The sequence below is a fragment of the Erythrolamprus reginae genome, chromosome 1, assembly GCF_031021105.1.
Source record: "Erythrolamprus reginae isolate rEryReg1 chromosome 1, rEryReg1.hap1, whole genome shotgun sequence".
Classification (NCBI taxonomy): Eukaryota; Metazoa; Chordata; class Lepidosauria; order Squamata; family Dipsadidae; genus Erythrolamprus; species Erythrolamprus reginae.
Genome location: NC_091950.1, coordinates 349,744,835 through 349,767,295, shown reverse-complemented (window position 1 = coordinate 349,767,295; position 22,461 = coordinate 349,744,835). Strand labels below are relative to the sequence as shown.

Below are 22,461 nucleotides of genomic sequence, written 5' to 3'. Positions count from 1 at the left end.
ATTCTCTTTGATGAGGCTATATATCTTTACCAATTTTGCATACTAGATCATTTTGTTTTGTTTTCCCTTAGTAACAAAAGTAGTGTGCAGACAAGGGCATGTTTGAGTTACTAGATCTTGTACTTCCACAAAGTCAGAAAAGATTGAATCTCAGATTTAGTGGTTAAAAATGTTACAATGGAACATATAATTTTATATAATATATAATATAATATAATATACACTTTTAACATACGGCGGTAGAATACTCAACTCAGAAATTGTCCAAAGAACATGTCCTAGTTACAGTACCGTATATCAGTATTTGTGCTATTATAGACACCTGAATGTGTTCACTGGTATCTGACCAAACTTAATTTATGAACTGTCTGCCTGTGATGAGTGGGGAAAGGGGTGACTATTTAATCTCTGCTTTGTGAGCATGTCACTCTGTAAAGATATCCTGTATGTCCTTGAATGGCCCAAGTTATTTTGATGTCAAGCAATCTGATGCCAATTCTGTTGCTTTCTGCATGTCCAAAGTGCCCACATCTTTCCTGACTCCATAATAGTTGCAGAGAATAGAATAAATATTTTAACATTATTTTGTGATATGAAAGTTTTATTCATGGAAATATATATATATATACAAGTGATTTTATTAATAGTGTGACATAATTAAAATTAAAGAAAGAAAAAAATTAAAAACTTTGTAAGTATATATCCAAAACAAAGCAGCCTGTTTAAGTTTACTTCTTTGTTCATTTGTGTGTGTGTGTGTGTGTGTGGGTGTGTGTTTAAATTGAAATATTGGCAAATAACACATTATAAATCCAATGCTGAAAAACAGGTGTAGATTTATCATTTCACTGTATTAAAAGGAATAATAATGTTAACTGTATCCCGCACATGAGACATCTAAAGTTATTGATATTATGATCAATTCAAAATACTCAAGAATATCTGCATGTTGAAGAACAATGATTACATTAAAGGGCAGTGAGGAAACGGAAAGCAAATTCGCTAGTGGAGTTCAAAGGAAAAATAACAAAACATGAGAATGACCAGAGGAGCTATGTATTCCAATGAGATTGTATACAGATTGTGAGAAAGCAATAGTTGCTGGCTGCAAAGGTGTTTACTGAGATCTACTAATTGTCTGTTGTGGGTATCTCCCAGAGTTTTGGGGAGTCAGGTGGCACACATATTTAATAAATAATCAAATGACTACCTACTGCTGTGTAGGAGGGATATTTCAGGGAGTAAGAGCAAGCAGTGAAATTTGGTAGAGGAAACATAATTTTTTTAAATAAATGAACATTCTTAATTAAGTTGAGAACCTGAGAACAGAACAAGGAAAAACAAATACTGTATTTTCTATTCAGTGTACAGTGGAAACAGTTTAGGAGTAGGTTCTAACTTACCTCGCTGTCGGTTCACTTCCTCCCATGCTGCGTGGCTGTGTCTCATGGCCATGTGCACATTTTGCGCAAACGTATGCGCAGTGACAAAAAATCCCCAAAATTCCAAACCCTCCCCAAAAAACCCCCAAGATGGTGACTGCATGCACAATGCTGCAAACTCAACTTCTGAGCGTGCTCAGAAGAATAAAAAATTCAAAGAAAAGATGGTGGTGCTCACAAACCTCACCGACCAAACTGGCGTCATTGTGATGTCACCAGCGGGTCACTACCAGTTTGAGTGAACCAGTCCAAACCAGGAGGAACCCATCTCTAAAGCAGTTGCTAAGTGAAACTGTGAGTAGGCTTACGATCTTATTTCAGCTTTCCTTTGCTTTTCTGAACTGTGAAAGTCAAGCATGTGAGGATTGATCATAAAGTTACTTTTTCATCAATGTGATAACTGTAAACAGTTATTAACAAGGTAGTTGCTAAACAAGGACTACCTGTATCTTAAGGAAGAAAGCTGAAAATTAAAAAGAAATATGTAGTCATACCTAGAAACATAGAAGTCTGACGGCAGAAAAAGACCTCATGGTCCATCTAGTCTGCCCTTATACTATTTTCTGTATTTTATCTTAGGATGGATATATGTTTATCCCAGGCATGTTTAAATTCAGTTACTGTGGATTTACCAACCACGTCTGCTGGAAGTTTGATCCAGGGATCTATTACTCTTTCAGTAAAATAATATTTTCTCATATTGCTTTTGATCTTTCCCCCAACTAACTTCAGATTGTGTCCCCTTGTTCTTGTGTTCACTTTCCTATTAAAAACACTTTCCTCCTGGACCTTATTTAACCCTTTGAGATATTTAAATGTTTCGATCATGTCCCCCCTTTTCCTTCTGTCTTCCAGACTATACAGATTGAGTTCATTAAGTCTTTCCTGATACGTTTTATGCTTAAGACCTTCCACCATTCTTGTAGCCCGTCTTTGGACCTGTTCAATTTTGTCAATATCTTTTTGTAGGTGAGGTCTCCAATACTGAGCACAGTATTCCAAATGTCATGTTATGCAGTGCTTATTTCCTTACAATTTTCATGTGTGAGAATAATCTGACATGTATTGTAGGAAAGGAAAAATTCTAACAGTCCTTATAGAATAGGAGAAGTGTCTGGAGCAGTGGGAAACCATACGTTAACTGACAAGATAAGAGAAGATTTAGCATATTAAAGAGCCGCTATAACAAATATCCAAGAAATTAGTTTTCCATCAGAAGAGCATCATATAAAAGGAGGCAATCCAGTAAATAAAATGGCTACCAGAAGCAAAGCATTTAGAGAATATTCTGTATCACTGAATGTCACCACTCTTATAATATAAACAAGATCCAAATCTTCAGAGAAACAAAGATGTTACAGAACAACTAATGGTTGTAGGAAAGATACATCTGGATACAAATGAAGGTTACCTACAATAACCAATTGTCCCCTAGCTGCAAAGCAGGTCATACCTTAAGCCATAGGAATTATAGAAAAGAATAGTAGGTATAAGAGAGAGCTATATTCTCAGATTGATAGGGGGCAGATGGCTGTTTTAGGTAGTTTCATTGTAGCATGCAATTAAAAAAAAATCTGGTGAGTGTTGGGTAGCTTCTCCCAAGTTTGTGCAAGGAGGTCTGAGCAAATCCCTATAGAGCAGTGAAGTTAAACTGCACTCTGAAAGAACCAAAGAGAAGAGTGAAGATCAGAGGTGGGATTCTTCCGGTTCCAACAGGTTTGCTAGAACTGGTTGTTAACTTTCTAAGCAGTTCAGAAATCAGTTGTTAGAAGAAATCTCCTCCCCCTCCCCCCACTTTACAGGGTTAGCCCTGTAAGGAGTTGCAACAGTCTGCTGTTGTTTCTATAACCTAATCTTTATTGCTCTGCTTACAGAAATTGGCTCTCAGTTAACCCTTATTACTTTCTTGGCAGTATGCCTACTTACGTCTCCTGAGTTTTTTCTTTGCTTGACTTTCTTAAAGAGGAAGGGTTGTTTTAAGCTTTTTACACTGCTGTTAGGAGGAAATACTCCCCTGTTAGAGTTCTTCCAGCACAGAGCTTCCAGAAAGAAGCTTTTAATGACAAGGAACCAAGATGACTGACATTCAGCAAGGCTTTTGACATTCAAACATGAGTTTACATACCCTTTCCGATTTTTTATCTAAAACTGGTTGTTAATGAAGTTTAATTCTGTGCTTGGTGATGTTTAATCCTGTGTTTATTGATGGGATAATTTTCCCTATTCAGCTTTGTTTGGAAGAAAAATGTTAATCTCTGTTCTGAAAAGGAGCAGCTTCAGAAATCTGCCTAGTTCCTGTGACTATATTTTCCTGTAATTGGTTTAACAAGCAACAGCTACTGTATTTGCTTCTTTGCTTCATTCTAGTTAGGCTTTTCTCAATGGCTTTTTCTATCTGGGAAGTGGGTTCTTCCTTCACTGTTTTAGTGGTTCTTGGCACTGTTCTTTTGGGGTGTAACTTCCAAGAGGCAAAATGCAAGCTTGGCACTTTTTTACTGCCTTTCTGGGGGTCTTGTGACCCTTCCTTAAATCTGGATGATTTCCTTACTATATATTATGAAGTGAGTGAGACCAGCTGGTATCTTTAAGTGGTGCAAATGGATCTAAGGATTGCTTCTCCTGGATATGCTCTTTCTGGACAGCTTAAATGACCTCCCTGCTAAAGGGAGCAAGAGTTTATGAGCAAGAGGTCGTTAACATTGCATTTTAACTATTTTAATTCCTTGAGGTGCTCTGGCACCCTGCCTGATTTGTAACTCCAGCTTGCAGTTATTTCTAATCTAATGATTGGTATTTAGGGAGCTTTTTGCAAGCAAAGAAACTTTTTGTATTTTTGTACAGGTAATCCTTGACTTAAACAGTTCATTTAGTCACCATTCAAAGTTACAATGGCACTGATAAAATGGACTGTTTTTCACACTTATGACAGTTGTAGCATTCCCATGGTCATGAGAGGCCAGGCAAAGAGAAGCGCCCCTCAACATGAGTGATGTTGAGTTGGCCACACCCACTCAGTCACATGACCACCTGTCCACACTGGATGCACATAGAGACTGCTCAGAGGGCTGAAAAAGTGATTTTTGACCAGTCCTCGCTCTTACAACTGTCCTCACATTTAAAAATTTTCACCCTGTTGTGAAAAGAAGCACCACAGTTGTTAAATGAGTGGCACGGTTATTAAGAATGCTGCAATGGGCATAAATGTGAGGATTGTCATAAGTCTGAGGTCATAATTCACTTTGAATGGTCCCTGTGCACATAGCCACGCCTACCTAGTCATATGAATAGCTAGCCATGCCCATCTAGTCACATGACCACAGAGCCATGGCCCCAAATAAGCCACACCCACAGAACCTGTTGTTTAAAAATTTGAATTCCATCAATGGTCAAGATCATTGTCATTAGAAAAAAGTACCAATAGGGCTCATTGCCTTGTGAATCAAACACAAAGTTTGGCCAGAACAATTTTCAAGAATTACTTAAGTCCATTGATGAATTTATCTTTCTGCTAATGGAGACAAATAATATGTAAATAACAACTACTTCAGCAGGAACTTTGAAAGTTTAAAATAGAAGGGATCATGATCAATACAACAAACATTGTTTTTCACTTTCTGCACCACTCAATGTTAGTATTCACAGTGTTGGAAATGTTTATGTGTTATGATTGAGCTGCAGGCATGCCTCTTTGCCTTGTTGTAAAACATAAGTAGGTTAAAAGTGAATTGTATTATGAGATTTTCATATTTTTGCCATTTTTATGCAAATATTCCCTGAGATCCGAAAATGATTTCAAGGATTTTACAGAGTTAAAAAAAAAGTGTGAATAGTTGATCTTAAGCAAAGGGTGTATTTTCCAGCATGTCGTTGTGAAGAACTAGACAAATGGACAGGATTGATGCTTAAGAAGAATATAAACATAATCAGAAATATCTTTATACTCTGAATTGGTTTAAATCTCCAAGGCCAAATGATTTGCATGCAGAACACTGAAAATAAGTTGATGGTCTGGCTGAACTTAGTATCTTATTCATGAAAATTCTGGAGAGCTGATGAAGTGCTGGACTTTTGGAGGAATGTAAATATTGTCTCAATCTTCAAAAATGGTGTTGGGACAATGGGGATGTTGCCTAACAACAATACTCAGGAAGATTCTATAAGAGATCATAAATGTATTGTTTTTAAGCACCTTGAACATAATGCAGCAGATATTATCAGTGGTGGTCAGCATGGATTTGTTAAATAAGAATTCTAAGTTTCTTCTCTCCTTAATTTGTTTCCACCCATTGCTCCTTGTCCTATCCTCAGGTGCTTTGGAGAATGGCTTCATTCCCTCTTGTTTGTGGCCACCCCTTAGATATTGGAACATTGCTATCATGTCTCCCCTAGCCTTTGTTTTGATTAAACTTGACATCCCAGTTCCTGCAACCATTCTTCATGTATTTTAGCCTCCAGTCCCCTAATCATCTTTGTTGCTCTTCTCTGCGCTCTTTCTAGTCTCAACATCATTTTTACATCATGGTGACCAAAACTGAATATAGTATTCCAAGTGCGGCCTTACCAAGTGCTTATAAAGTGATATTAACACTTTCTGTGATCTTGATTTTATCCCTCTGTTTATGCAGCCTAGAACTGTGTTGGCTTTTTTTGACACTGCTGCACAGTGCTGGCTCATATTTAAATGGTTATCAACTAGGACTCCAAGATCCATTTCACAGTTATTACTATTGAGCAAGATACCACATATATTGTACATGTGCATTTTGTTTATCTTGCCTAAATGTAGAACCTTACATTTTTCACTATTGAATTTCATTTTGTATTTCATTTTGTATTCAAATCTGTCAAGATCCTTCAGTATCTTAAGCCTATCTTCTGGAGTGTTGGCTATTCCTGCCAGCTTGGCGTCATCTGCAAATTTGATGAGTTCCCCATCTATCCCCTGGACCAAATCATTGATGAAGATGTTGAAAAGTACACTTCCCTCCATTTAGGTACAGTTCCATTGAGGACTACATGCTGAGTGTGGTTAGTGAGCCAGTTACAAATCCATCTCGTGGTGATGCTGTCTAACCCACATTTTTCTATTTCATCACTGTATTTTTGGAGTATAAGATGCACCTTAGTTTTGGGGGAGGAAAACAAGGGGGAAAATTCTGCCTGTGCATCCCAGCAATTTGCCTCCCAGCAAACAGTGCAGATGATATACGCTGTATATTTCTGTGCATGTGTGCCTGACCCATAGTAATCACAAAGAAATGGAGAAATATATATTATGGCAGTATACTGATGCCAGAATTTTTTCTTAAATGTAGTCACTTAAATGTAGTCACATTAACTCCTCCCAAGTATTTGATCTACTCCAAACATGACTAAGGCAGGGTTTAACTCAGCTGCCTTATCTTAATACTAAAACAAGACACTGTTACATTTCAGACTATACTTTTACACATGTTGTTAAAATTGATGTGGCTTTGTAAGTATAGTTAATTCTCTGCTATTTAAAACAAGATACAAAAATTCTAGGTCTCTTCAGATCAAGCATTTATTTTTTTTTAAAAAACATCTTCATTTTGTGGTTTAGAACAATAATAAAGCAATCTTTAAAAAATAAGTCTAAAAATTTGAACATTTTGAACTAAGACATTTATAGTTGTTGACTTACCTCCTTGCATGCAATTTAGCAGAAAATAAAAATCTGCATGTCTCTCCCAACAAATTTTCCTCTTAGTTTTACTTTCAATTCTACCACTTGGCTACCATGCAGCTTCAATCAGCTGAGGCTCAGGAATCTGATAATAAGTTTCTTAGCTCTTTTCTGTTTGCTGCAAGGAGGCAAATTGCTGAGAGGCAGAGGTCAAAGGATGGGGTGGGGGTGGGGGGGCTACATTCTGTATAGAAGATGCCCCAAGTTTTCACCATCTTGTGTGTGTGTGTGTGTGTGTGTGTGTGTGTGTAAAAAGATGCATCTTATACTCTGAAAAATACAGTAGGTTATAGTCTACTTTATCAAATGCCTTACTGAAGTCCAAGTAAATTATATCAACAGCATTGCTTTGGTCCACTAATTTTGACAAAATAACTTCTTTAGTATATTGTGGGAACATAATATTAATAACATATTGTGATTTCAACTAAGTATTTGAGGAAGTACCCTATGGCATTTTAATAAGCTAGTTATTTATTTATTTATTTATTCATTCATTCATACATTCATTTATTTATTGGATTTGTATGCCGCCCCTCTCCGTGGACTTGGGGCGGCTAAACAACAGTGATAAAAAACAGCATGTAACAATCCAATACTAAAACAACTAAAATCCCTTATTATAAAACCAAACATACATACAAACATACCATGCATAAATTGTGAGTATGTGAATGTCATTACAAGCAAATGGAAGTATCTTGAAAATTATCTCAGGAATGATTCAGTGGCAATTCCTTATTTCTTGCGTGGAATAGAAAATAGATATGAAATTCAAAAACATCTTGAGAGTTTGGTAAATGAAAAACTCAGCATAAAATTTAATAGAAGAAAAAGTCATTATTAAGCATAAATCAGATGCACAGGTGTAGGATGGAGGATATGTAGCTTTGAGACAAAACTTGCAGAAACAGAATTTGTAATCATACTTGACTACAAGCTGGATCAACACCATGTGTTGTGACTCCGCACAAGACAAATGCAATTTAAGGTTGTCCCAACAGTTTCTAGATCACAAAAAAAAAATCATTCACTTTATTATGCATTGAGACAGATCCCATCTTGAGCATTGTGTCCATTTCTGAATACCACATTCTAAGAACTCAGATAAACTGGAATTGGTTCAGGAAAAAAGGCAGTGAAGGTGATCAGCGGGTTAAAAACTATGTCCTATGAAAAGAATTTGAAAGAATTAGGCAAAATAGCTTTCAGAAGGGAGGATGGTCCGAGCATATGATAACACTCTTCAAATAAGCACTCTTCAAATATAATAAAGTCAAGAGCTGTTCTCCAACATTCTGCAGTGCATGATATAAAATAGTGATGGAAAATATATTGAAATTAAATGTTAGGAGGGGCAATTCATTAAGAGCAGTTTAACAATAGAACCAGATGACCTCCCTTTTATAGGTTATGTTCAAGTGGCAGCTAGGGCTAAGCTTTCATTCTGATTCCTATGTTGGACAGGAGGTTAGATTTAGTGGTCTAAGTAATTCCTTTGCAACTCTATGAATGTCACATAGCATTAACAGTTCTGTGTTGTTCAGTCCAAATTGTCAGTAATAGGACATGCCCAGACTATGTGAATTAATGTTGCAACTTGTGAACTACATCTGCTGATGCTCGTTATTACAATCAATCCTTTATTTTTAAACCTTTCGTTGTGTTATGACCGATCTTTATTAAATGTCCTTTGAAATTTCCAGTGTACATAAAATAATTTTTCTCTTATTTTTTTAATATTAAAAATTATAAATCTTCTGCTGATTTACAAGAACATAATGTTTGAGCTCATTTTCCAAAAAGGACTATTCATTAACTTTTTGGAATAATTATGAATTGTTCCAAACACTCATGACTCTGGGCAATGTATATTCAAGAGAAAATTAAAACCAACAACCTCATTAGTAATACAAAGGTCTCCCATATCAATCAGGACCAAAGTCTTGTTGGAATGGGCAGGACTTAATAGTGATATAAAATGCCAGGAGGAATGAGGTTTATATATACTTCCATACCCTTGAGATCTCAACACCTGGAATTCATGCAAAATGTCAAAGCATCGGTAGCATACGCCAGAATATCTCAGAGACCGCCTTCTGCTGCACAAATCCCAGCAATCGGTTAGGTCCCACAGAGTTGGCCTTCTCCAGGTCCCGTCGACTAAACAATGTCGTCTGGCGGGACCCAGGGGAAGAGCCTTCTCTGTGGCGGCCCCGACCCTCTGGAACCATCTCCCCCCAGAGATTAGAATTGCCCCCACCCTCCTTGTCTTTCGTAAACTTCTTAAAACCCACCTCTGCTGCCAGGCATGGGGGAATTGAGACATCTCCCCCGGGCCTATACAGTTTATGCATGGTATATTTGTGTGTATGTTTTGCTTTTTAATAAGTGGGTTTTTTAGTGACTTTTAATTATTAAATTTGTTATACATTGTTTTTATTATTGTTGTGAGCCGCCCCGAGTCTACGGAGAGGGGCGGCATACAAATCTAATAAATAAATTAATAATAATAATAATAATAATAATAATAATAATAATAATAATAATAAATGTTTAAGTTAAAAGATTTGTTCAACAGATATAGTGACAAACTGAATTCACTTTTAATTGCTACACCAAGAAAATGAGAAACATTTTCATGACCACCAAATGGATTTAAATTAATTATAAAAATTGCCAGCTCATTTCCCTCCCTCACAGAAAACCCCAACAATTTATTTGCTATCATTGAATGTGGTTACCCCATAATATGGTTTAATAATGTTTATTTCTATCAGAGGTAGGATCCTCCCAGTTTGAGCTGGTTCGGATAAACCGGTAGTAACCCACTGATGACATCACGATGATGTCACAGAACCAGTTCAGTTGGTGTGGTTTGTGGGCACTGCCATTTAAAAAAAATTGAGTTTTTAAAATTTTATTTATTTTTCTTCTGAGCATGCACAGAAGCCGAATTTCCAACACTGTGCATGCAGTTGCCATCTTGGGGGGTTTGGGGGGGGGGTGTTGGATTTTTTTTATTTTTTTTTGCCACTACACATTCTCACATGAGGTGTACATGCATCCACAAGACGTCCCGACACTTTGTGGGAGGAAGTGAACTGATGGCGAGGTAAGTAGGAACCCATCCCTGTTTTCTACAGTAACATTTTTATATATAACATAGAATCATAACGTGGGAAGTGACCTAAGACCTCATCAGGTTCAAACTCCTGAACACTGCAGAATTTGTTCATGATAAATAATTTATCCAACCTCTGTTCAGAAATCTCTAGTGAAGAGGAAGAATGGATTAGGCTATTGCACTCCATGCAATAACCTAATCCATTGATCAACAAGCTCTTACTGTCAAGAAGTTCTTTGTAATGACTAAAGTGTATCTACATCCTTGAAGTTTTATCCCATTAGTTCTAGTCTTATCCTCTGAAGCAAGTGAGAATAAGTCCAAATCCTCTTCAAAATGACAGCCCTTCAGATATTTGAAGTCAGCTATTATGTCCCTTCTCATATTTCTCTTCTACAAGCTAAATATGCCTAAATTTTAAAGCATACCTCTAGGACTTATTTCCCGTCATTTCTTCATCTTAGCGTATATTTTCCAGACTTGCTCCAGTTAAAAAAACAAACAAACCTGGATGTATAGAACTGAATTCAATATTCCAGATGAGATCTAACCAAGGCAGAATAGAATGAAATAATTATTTCTCACAGTCTCAATTCTGTGTTTCGCTTGATATTCCTTTAAGCTATCACTGTGTTCTTTGCAACTGCTTTAACATTGTTTGGGCAGATTGAATATGTGATCCACTATTACACCCAAGGCTTTCACACATGTGCTGTTTTTAAGCTAGGTTTTCTCCTTCCTGCACATGTTTTTTACTTAGACCTGTAATTTTACATTTCTCCTTGTAAATGTAATTAAATTATTTTAACTGAAATAAGACTAATTATTGTAATAATTTAACTACTAGTAATGGGACCAATTCTTCATGGCATGGAACCAGATTATCTGAAGAGCCATCCTGCCCTAAAGGAGTTGGCTTGTCCTATTTACTTTGGTAGTAAAGGCCTTCCATGGACCTGTTGTTCTAGGAATTTTGATAACAGGGTCTAGGAGATTAGCCTTTCCTCCCACTTTCTGGAACATCTTGCTGCTAGAGGTGAGATGCATCTCTACCTTTCTGGCTTTCATGAAGGCCCTTAAAACTTGGCTCTGCCTGTTCATTTTGGGCCTCAATGGGGCACACTATGCTGGAAGTGATTGGTTGAGTGAGACACAAAAGCTCACCCCCTCTGCTGCCATACTCTTTATTTTTAACCTTTGTTTAATTGTTGTTAATTTTAATGTTTTTATATTTATGCTTTTATGCAAGCCACTTGGGGTCACTTTGGATAGTGAAGCTTACTCAAGTTCCCTTGATCCTGCTTTTTTTGCTCTCCTGGGACCTTGCCTGTTCTCTAAGTTTTTTAAAAGACTACAAGGAGTAGTTCTGCAATTACCTTTGCTTGTTCAATACCTTGAGGGTAATTCATCTGGCCCTGGAGGCTTTAAACTCACTTAGATTAGCATTGATCTCTTAACAAATGTGTTCTTAATCCTTCCCAGGATGCCAATGGAGCTAATATTAGCTTTTAAACTCAGCACAGAGAGGAATAGAATTTGACTTGTTCCAACCAATGACCAAACTAAATGTAAATAGAAAATTAAATCCACCTAACTGAATGTGGTGGATCTTAAACAAAGCTAAGCATGGTAGACTTGGTTGTTACTCAAATGAATAACCACTAAGAAATCCTAGAGATGGCTAAGATGCTTTTTTTTAAAAAGAAAAAAAAAGCATCTTAGCCGACACTAAGCCATTTCCATATTTTTGCCATGAAAATTCCATTGGTGCATTGATGGAGTCACTAAGCTTAACTTGAGGATATTTTTACTGTTGTTTTTTTAGTATTAAGATAAGGCAGCTGAATTAAACCCTGACTTAGTTATGTTTGGAGTAGATCTATTTAAATAATTAAAAGGAGTTAGTATGACTACATTTAAGAAAACTTTCCGACATTAATATACTGCCACAATGTACATTTATCCAATTCTTTGCTATTTCTATGGGTAGGCACACATGAACAGAAATACACAGCAAACAGTGTGTATCATCTGTACTGTTTGCTGGGAGGCAGAATTTTTTCCCCTTGTTTTCCTGCCCCAAAACTAAGGTGCGGCTTGTACTCCGGTGCATCTTATACTCCAAAAAATAGAGTACTAAAAATTCAAAGATAGAAATTACTGTTTATGCAGTCAATAAGCATTATCTGGAATAAAGTCTGCCGTAAATTCATTTGAAAGCTGCATAAATTGCTTGTCCTTCACCAAAAATAAATACAGTATGCTGCAGAAAAAGAAGCTATTTCAGAAGAGGAAGCTAACCAAACAGGGAACTATTCTAATGGGTTAACTCAAAGGTCTTCAAACTTGTATGTTAGAACTAAGGAGAAGTTTCCTGACAGTCAGAACGTAGATCAGTGGAACAGCTTGCCTCCAGGAGTTGTGAATGCCCCAACACTGGAAGTTTTTAACATGTTGGATAACCATCTGTCTGAAGTAGTTTAGGGTTTCCTGCCTAAGCAGGGGGTTGGATTAGACCTCCAAGGTCCCTTCCAACTCTGTTGTTGTTGTTGCTGCTGCTGCTATTATTATTATTATTATTATTATTATTATTATTATTATTATTATTATTACAATAATAATACCTGGCAACTTTAACACTTGTGGACTTCAATTCCCAGAATGAGGAGAAGAGAGTTTGTTTTTAAGTATTTTTCCAAATTTCAATTCAGAAAGTTAAAGGTGTAGCTTAGAGGGTGATGTTAATGGTGGTAGCAGTGTTGGTTCTTGTGGTTGCTAGATTTACTTACTACATATCTGGCATATGATTATCAATATTTGGTTACTTTGCTGGTTTAAGTAGTTTATGAGCCTGGATTTGTTCTGTCACTTTATCTTTTTTTTTTTCATATTCCATCTTTTTTTAAGGGGACAGATTCAATATTAAATTTCAAGATCTTCAAGGTTTTACATTTATTTAAATTACCTTAAAGAATCAGTATCAACTATCAAAATTGATAAAGTAAAAAAAAACAATGCAATGCCACGCAAAGAATGCAACACAATAAAATAAAATAAAAATGAAGAAAATTGAATTTTTTTGCCTGCTCGTTAATGTCATCCTAGTTCTCATTTTCTCAATTTTTTTTAAAAAAGCTCCATAGATAAAATTGGTTCCAGTTAGGCAATTGTACAGTCTATATATATATAGTCTGGGGCCGAGATATTTGAATAACTGCCTTTCTCCTATTGTCTCTTTCTACCACATCAGATCCAGCAGGAGGGGCGTACTCTGACTCTCCTGTATTAAATTGTCATCTAGCGGGATCAAAGAGCACAACTTTTCTGTTGCTTTCAGAAAGCTTTTAAAATCTGGCTGTTCTCCCAAGAGAACAGAGGTTAAAAGGTTAGGTAAACCCGTGAGATATTGTTAATTATTATTGATGGTTATTGCCCCCGGAGGTGGAGTAAAGACACTGAGACATGAATTGTGGATTAATTAAGAGTCATTTATTAATTAACATATTTAAATAACTTTAAATAAATTTGCATACATAAATTTGAATATTTAATTCAAAACCAACTAAGGACCTGCAGAGCCAAAACTAACGGGGCGGAAATTCCTACCATAAAATTCCTTGGCAACATTGGGCAATAACTCCTTGCTGAACCAGGTGAAGGTATCACCTTCACCTGGATCATAGCCACGCCCCTTCGTCGTGTGGGAGGAGTTCACCCTCCAATCCCCGTGGGACATTGGATCCGGTGATTCCCATGGACATTCTCTCTCCAATCCCCGACGTTGCTCGAACCTCTAGTTCCTGGAGAGAGGCGGTCCATCACCCTTTAAGGATGCCCGAAAGGAGCATGCGCAGTTGCTTCTAATTGCCCATTTCCGCCCCAAACCTGCCAAACCCCAATGACCAAAGGGAGGCCTATTTATGATCTAAATGTGCCACACCCCGTAACCAATCCAATCCGCACCTGTCAGTGTGGAATAGGCGAAAAAACGGCCGCCTCTAAAGGGGAGGCCACAAAAAATTCCTATTCGGCCCCGAGGCGACCTCCTTAGGACACACTGGTGATAGCGGAGGGTGGGCGGGTGTTCGCTCCAAAAAAGGCAATATCGGGTCCAAATACGGATCGCCCTTAAATAGGGCGATCTTGGACCCGCCTCAGCAAAACCGGCAGCGCGCTCTCATTGGCGCGCTGCCAGAAGCCGAACTTCCGGGTTCCAAGGGACCCGGAAGTTCACAGCTCAATAGAGCTGACTCACCGTCACCCCCGCCCCTGAGACAATTCCGCCCTGTTCCTACCAGGACACGGGCACGTGTGGGTGGCGTGGGAACCCCCGCACTTACCGCAAGCATGTCGAAACCTACAGGAGGAGCGAGCGCAAGAGCCCTTGGCACTGTACTCAAAACAGAGCTGGGCGGGTCGAACACCCTGCCCCGCCGCAGTGCGGGGTGCTGCCGGCTCCTCCTCCATCAAATGACCACTATCGGTCCTTTGACCCGACCCGCTCTTACGGGTCGCCTGAAACCATAGACCGGGCACCTCCCGATCCCAGGGCAAAGAAGGGTCATATGCCACCCTCATCCGGAATGCCTCGTCGTAGTTCTGCCAGGCATCCCCCTTGACCTCAAAGTACGCCATGGTGATGAGGTCTATGTATTTAAGGAGCGCCGTGGCCCTGCCCGGCTCCTTCTGTATGATGACGGTGGCATAGGTCAGGAATGCGTAAAGCCAAGACCTAAAACACCTAGGTACCTTGACTTTTTTGGCCCGATCAGTCCGGGCCTCCTCATCCCTCTCCTTTTTGGGAACTTCCCTATTTAATAGGGTGTAAAGGTCGATGTATTCCCCCCTCCAAATCTTATCTCTAATCGAGGGGTGCAAATGGTATCCTAAAGGAGTTGAGGGAAGGCCAACAGGCACCGCCCCCATGGCAGCCACCATGGGGTTGGTCGAGGTGGCCACACTGGTACTGGCCGTCCCCGCAGAAGGAAAGGCCGCCGTGAGGGTGGCCAATCCCGGCACCCCATTGTTCCACCTGCCCCTGCTGGAACTACTTGGGTCCCCGCTGCCCCAGTCGTGCCAAGTAACGACCCCGTGTTCACCACTGGCGCCCCGGCTGGGACCAGAAACAGCTGTGCGGTCGCACCCCAAACCTGGGAGCATACCATGGGCGTGCTGGACCCCAAAGGAGGCCCCAGGCCGGCCGGTCCTGCCGGGGGGGTTAAGGTGGGTAACCCCTGTACAACCGGTGTGGGTGCAATGAAAAGGGACTCACCCCCACCAACCACTGGGGCCCCGAGGGCCCCGGACGCAGAACTGGCATCCCGTGCCAAAGGAGCGCTCTGGTCCGGAGCTTCTGGTGTATCCCCGGTGACAGGAGGCTCCCAACGCCGCTGAAGTCCCAGATCCGCTGCGTGCCCCGAAGGCGGCTTCCCAGCGGGCGTCCATGCTGTCCAGGCGATCTAATAAAACAGAAAAGGATTGAGCAGAGATAACAGGTTCCGGGCCCTGCGGGGCCTGGATGACAGGAGGGGTTTGGACCCGGGGGGTAGGAGCTCCCGCCCCCACCTCCCTAGCCCTTAAAGAGGGGGCCCTAGCCCTCCGAGGGCGAGGGCCCTGGGAGGCCTGAGTAGCTAAACGTTTCTTGGGGCCCATACCAAGCAAGCCCTCAACCCAAACCAACCTAAAGTAGTAGGTCCCAGGCCTACTCACCCCCAGCCACCCGGATGGGAGGTCCTGAGGTTGTAAAAAACCCTGGCAGACCCCTACAGGGAAGCCCTAAAACCCACCACCAGGTGGACACACAACTGGGGCCCTTGAGACCGTCGGGAACCACTAGGTCCCACTACCTAATCCCACCACCCTGTAAAAGGCCCCACTAGGCCCACAATGCCAAACCCCTATGCCCTTAAAAAGAGGGGGCTATCTTCCCCTTAACCCCTCACCAGCTCCCCTATGGAAAAAGCCCCAAAGTAGTGGGGGGAAAGTATCGGGAGGGTTCAAGGTGGGGGGGGAGAGTTAGCTTTTTTCCCCCGGGGGAGGAGGGAGCCTACCCTGGAACCCTATTTCCCAGGCACACAACCCTAACTGCCCAAAAATCTGGAAATTAAACTAAACAAAACAAAGTAAAGAATCAGAGGCCAAAGGCCCCTGATCCGGCAAAATTGCCTACCGGGCGAGTCCTGCCGGGCCCCGCCGCGAGCTACCCCCCCCCCCTGGAGAGTAGGCTGCCCTACTCTCCGTTGGCAGGGTAAAATAAGGAAAAGAGTCAGAGGCCCGCAAGCCCCTGACCCCACAAGCCTGACGGGGCCTCGATAGACCCCGTTCCTCGCCGAAGGAGCGAACCGCAGCCACTGGTCGCTCTCGCCACCCAGGAACAGCCTGCTCCGTGCCGCAGCCTGTTCGCTCCAAAAAAGGCAATATCGGGTCCAAATACAGATCGCCCTTAAATAGGGCGATCTTGGACCCGCCTCAGCAAAACCGGCAGCGCGCTCTCATTGGTGCGCTGCCAAAAGCCGAACTTCCGGATTCCAAGGAACCCAGAAGTTCGCAGCTCAATAGAGCTGACTCACCGTCGCCCCCGCCCCTGAGGCAATTTCGGCCGACGGTTTAAAAACCGTTGGCCAGGCATTTCTCTGGTTATTATATTTGTATAGTCGTCATATCTTAAATTTTTCATTTTGCGTTAATATATTGACATTCTAACTGTATTCCCCAACCAGGGACACTTATGAGAGACTAGTGGCTATATATTTTATTTATTTTTATTTATTTATTCATTTGTCCAATACACAAATACATAGGAAGAACAATAGACATGTGATAATATAAATGAGGGTGAAAGTGAACTTAGAGGAGGGGATATATGAATTGTATGCCGCCCCGAGTCTGCGGAGAGGGGCGGCATACAAATCTAAATAAATAAATAAATGAAAGGAAGAGAGTATATAAGATAGGAGAAAGAAAGGAAAGATACCAAATCATCAGGGGGGGGGGGGAATGCAGGGATATCATAGGTACTTTGGTCTTTTAAATGTGAGATTGGCAGATTAAGAAAAAAGATGTTAATTTTACAATCAGCCCCCTTCTCTAGACTGCTGTTATCCTCAAGGAGGATGTTTATAGCTGGAAAGCATCACTTATTCCAGTGTATTTGTTTTTTCTTCAATTCCCCACTTTGCAACTGCAGAGAGAGAAAGAAGCATTTTATAAAAACTTGGGGAAAGCCAAGCAAATGCCCTCAATTGTGTTGTCTAAATTTTCCCCACTAGCAACACCGCAGAGCAAATAACATCACATTCAGTTTAAAGAGATGAGGCAGGGCTCAGATTGCAGCTGGATGCTAAGAAGCAGACTGCACGCAATATGTGCATTACTCTACTGAATCAACAGAAAACATGCACTAAATGAAATGCCAATCAGGCACATTAGTTGCCTGCCAAGCACCAAAACTTGCAATCTTCTCCCTTCCTTTATCCTTCTGAATAGTTATTTCCCATCTTCCTTCTGGTATTCCTCGGAGTGTCCCATTACATGTACAGTGATGTAAACTGTAGAACAGATTCTGAAATGAGAGATCGAAGTTGGTTTGCAGAATGTGGTTGCAAAGGACTGGTTTCATTCATTAGCCTTTATGTTCATGGCCTCTGATGAAATGGGACTGTGGTCAATGAAAATTTACGCAATAATAAATACATTATTTGTTGATGTGACATTAGCCTTTTTTCTGTTTGCCCAAGATATAAATTATATATTTGGGAGCTTAATTAATGGACAAGTGATGTAAAAACATAGTTGATATTAGAAAGAGAGCCAAGGGGGGTGGGATTCTTCAAAAGGAAAGTTAAAGGATGGATGGATATTTTTTCCCCTTCAGTTCAGTCACGAACAATTCTCAGAGACAACTTGGACAAGTCACTGCAGTTTCCTTGGCAAGATTATTCAGAAATGGTTTGCCATTGCCTCCTTCCTAGACCTGAGAAAGAAGAACTAGTCCAAGATCATCAAGCTAGCTTTATGCCTAGGATGGGACTAGAACTCACACTCTCCCTATTTGTAGCCTGATGCTTTAACACTACATCAACCAGCTCTCAAAGGAGTTATATTAAGTGTTTGTTTTATAAACAAGAACAACTCCATCAGCAACCAGAAAAATGAAGCATTCTTGGGTCAAGGTTGATTCAAATAACAGTTTATCCATTGTATCTTTACGGTTTATATTGACTGGTTCCTAATGTGATTGTACCCGGACTATCATTAAGTGTTTTACCTATGATTATTGATGAACTTATATTTTCTTTTATGTATTTTTTTAATTTATTTTTATTTTATTAGATTGGTATGCTGCCCCTCTCCGAAGACTCGGGGCGGCTCACAACAACGATAAAAACAATATTACAATGGCACAAATCTAATATTAAAAATAACTAAAAACCCTAATCATAATTAAAAACCCAACAGCACATACATACCAAACATAAATAATAATGAGCCTGGGGGAAGATGTCTCAAATCCCCCATGCCTGGTGTTATAGGTGGGTCTTAAGTAGTTTACAAAAGGCAAGGAGGGTGGGGGCAGTTCTAATCTCCGGGGGGAGTTGATTCCAGAGGGCCGGGGCCACCACAGAGAATGCTCTTCCCCTGGGGCCCGCCTGACGACATTGTTTAGTCAACAGGACCCGGAGAAGGCCAACTCTGTGGGACCTTATCGGCTGCTGGGATTCGTGTGGTAGCAGGCGGTTCCGGAGCATATACTGAGAGCATATGCATCAAGACAAATTCCTTGTGTGTCCAATCACATTGGGCCAATAAAAAAAATTCTATTCTATCATATTAAATTTTATTTTGCAAAGTCAGCCCAAACTAATTGCTTTCAGAAGTTATGGGAGCTTCATCATTTGATTGGATTGCCATGTGTCAAAAATGCTGTAGGTCCCTTGCTTGACAGGTGGGTAGGTGGGTGCATTGGATTAGATGACCTACAAGGTCCCTTCCAACTCTGATAATCTGATAATCTGATAATTTCATTTGATATAATTGATAGTAGAAAGGCTTGAATTTTTAATATGTTTCCAAGTCATAGCTTATTAAGCCCATATAGCATTTTTTTCCATAAATGTTCAGGAATACAATCAGTTTTGATTGCTGAAACAATCATTTGATGGATGGATTCCCTTACTCTGCTAAACCATAAAGTGGTTACTTTGATATAGGGTAGTGTGGATGTGGGCAATCGAAAGATCACATGTGGCGTATCCAGAACCTCCCAAGATAACAGAATAACAGATCTAGAAGGGATCTTGGAGGTCTTGAAATCCAACTCCCTGCTCAAGCATGGAAACCCTACATCATTTCAGACAGTCTGTATCAGACTGCAAGTCTATAATTTTAATCTAGATAGGTTTTCATTAGGTTTTTGTTTATATGTTTATGAGAAAATAGGTTAAAATGCACTGTATTAACACACCTTGTTTCCATTTAAAGAAATAATAACAAAGGAATAGCATTGCAGAGAGGGGCGGCATATAAATCCAATAAATCTAAATCTATAAATCTAATCTATATAGTAGCACTATTTTGTCACTAGATAATCCTTCTTTAACCTTTGAAAGTTTTTTTAAACAACAGTGGAGTTGCATCTCTGACATAGCATGTGTATCAATTACGGTAACCAATTTTAATTCATAATGCCATCTATTGGGACATGGGAAATGTCCTGCCCATAGGAACATCTCCCCAGAAACTCAAATGGCTCCCACCTGATCGTGTTCAAGAAGTCTTTGAAACCCTGGCTATTCCTCCAGGTCTTGGGTTAAGATGGACATGGAGCATCTGTAGAACCCTGCCTGATTAGATATTTTTTTTTACCCTGAATGTGCTTTGGCTTCATTTTTACTGTTCTGCTGTTCATTGATTTTAAAATTGTAAGCTTCCCAGAGTGTTATGGAGTTGAGCAGCCTCTAAATCATACAAATAAACCAATAAATCCATAGTTAATGCCATAACAGATCGTGTAAGCCAACTATGGTTAAAAGCCATTGTTCCAGTTCAAGTGTTTCCCAGAAGATTCTGTTTTTCCTTCTAAAATGTACCATTCTGTAAGTGGCTCATTGTTTTCCAAAAGAGATTCTTATGGAAGAGGAACTATTTTTATGGTCCAGGTTCAGACCAGCCCTAAAACAGACAACCGGACGGAAATATGAAGTGTACCAAGGAACAGCAGAATAGTTTTAGGCTAGAACTGGAATCTCACATATATAATTAGGTAAAACTACATTATAGCATAAACGTTTGTTTGTTTGTTTGTTAGATTTCTATGCCGTCCTATTCCTTGGACTCAGGGCTGCTCACAACCAACTATTAGCTAGTTTAAAGAGTTTGCCACATATTTGTTTTTATCACATCAAAAATTAACAGAAGCAGCTATGTGAACTCTTATGCAGTTTTGAGCTGTTTCCAAGTGAAGGTTGGGGTTATCTTCAGGCTATCGCATCCCTGTACTGCCTTCACCATGAGACTTTGCAGTTGCTCCTTGAAAGCCATCAACATACTTCTTTTCAGAGCCCTTTTCATTCTTAAAAATGAGCTTTATTATTTGGAGAACACAGCAATCACCTCCAGGATCACCTCTGCCCCTCCTCATTTCTCTCTCTCTCTCCTTCTCATGTAAGGTAGGTTGGCATTATAGAAGGGTGGGCACACTTGCTCTGGTTAATTGAGCAGCTGCTCTCAAGCATGAGTAACTCATTAGCTCTCTGATTCGCTCTGGAATTCTAACATAATTGGAAAGAGAAGCATGTGGTCACTAAAGTCTCCTTCACGAGGGAAGAAATTTCTCCTTGGTTTAGTGTTTCTGAATGAGAATCTGTTTTGAAAGTGTGTTTGTCTGCGTGCACGTGCATGCATTAGCGGCAGGAGTGGGCAGTAGGCAGGACGGGGTGGAAAGCAGTTCCACCGACAGAAATGAAGATGCGTGCACAGCTCCAGCTGATCGGTGGCTGTCACTTCCTGGATTACTGGTCTCGGTTCGGCTCTCCTTTTTTCCCCTGCTGCTGCTGCTGCTGCATCTGCGCTCCTTGCTTTTTTCCTCTTTCCTCCTTCCTGGCCTCAGACAAGCTTCCCTCTCTCCTGCTCGGCTCCCCTCCAGCCTCATGTGGCCACCTCCTGCCTAAGGCGCAAGCAGAAGGCATGGGTGGAAGCGGTGCTGGCAGCATTTATGCTACTGGCAGCACTCATTCGCTTAGCTACCCAGCCTGAGGCGGGGGGGGGAGACCTAGGAAAGAGAGCATGGGAAACGTAAAGCAAATTGTCACCCCAGTGAGCGACAAGGTTGTAAGTTGAGGACTTAACAGTTCACTTGAACGATGATGATCATTCAAGCCACTCCCACCTGATCACATGGCCGGCAAGCCACTCCTACCCAGTCATGTGACCATTAAACCACACCCACAAAATAAGCCACACCCACAGTGTGGCAGTAAAAACTTTGGCTGCCCATTACTGATTAGAGGTATATATTTGTGCCTGTGAACACTTGTGACTTGTTTTTGAACTGATATGGTTTGAGGCAGTATCAGGTTCCTACACGGTAAGGACCGCACTGTGCACTGGTAGTAAAATGGGAGCTGCGTGGACAGCTTCGGGTATCCAATGTGCATGCACACACATCCCAGTGAGGTGTTGCTCCCTGTGCATGCGCAGCAGCAAAATCTTACTGGGATGCGCATGCACGCCAAACACCCAAAGCTGCATGCGCAGTGTATTGGCAGGAGTGCCAACCCCCGCCTGGTTTTGGGAAAGTCAGTTCTGGGTGATAATGTAGTTATTTTGCTGATTTGTTCCCAAGCTGAAGCTATAAAAAAATCAAAACAACAGACCTGGTTAGATGTAAGAAACTGTTTCTCTGTTTCCCTTTTCTTCTTTTTCTTTTACATACACAGAGAGAGAGAGAAAGAGGGAGGGGAGAGAGAAAGAAGGAAGGAAGGAAGGGAGGGAGGAAGGAAGGGAGGGAGGAAGGGAGGAAGGAAGGAAGGAATCTGCTATTTATTTATTTTATTTATTTATTAGATTTGTATGCCGCCCTTCTCACAGTTATACTGTGAGCTGGAGTGGATGTTGGCAAGCAAACTACTAATTTCGAGGCAATTGTTGTTGAACATCGATATATTTTAAAATTCAGAAGAATAAAG

The 22,461-nt window shown here is 40.5% G+C and overlaps 1 protein-coding gene across 2 annotated transcripts in view; it reads left to right on the top strand.

Annotated features, from left to right (window-relative positions):
- MDGA1 (MAM domain containing glycosylphosphatidylinositol anchor 1) overlaps positions 1-22,461 on the top strand; it is a 401,506-nt gene that overhangs the window by 203,053 nt on the left and 175,992 nt on the right. The gene's annotated exons all lie outside the window — the stretch shown is intronic.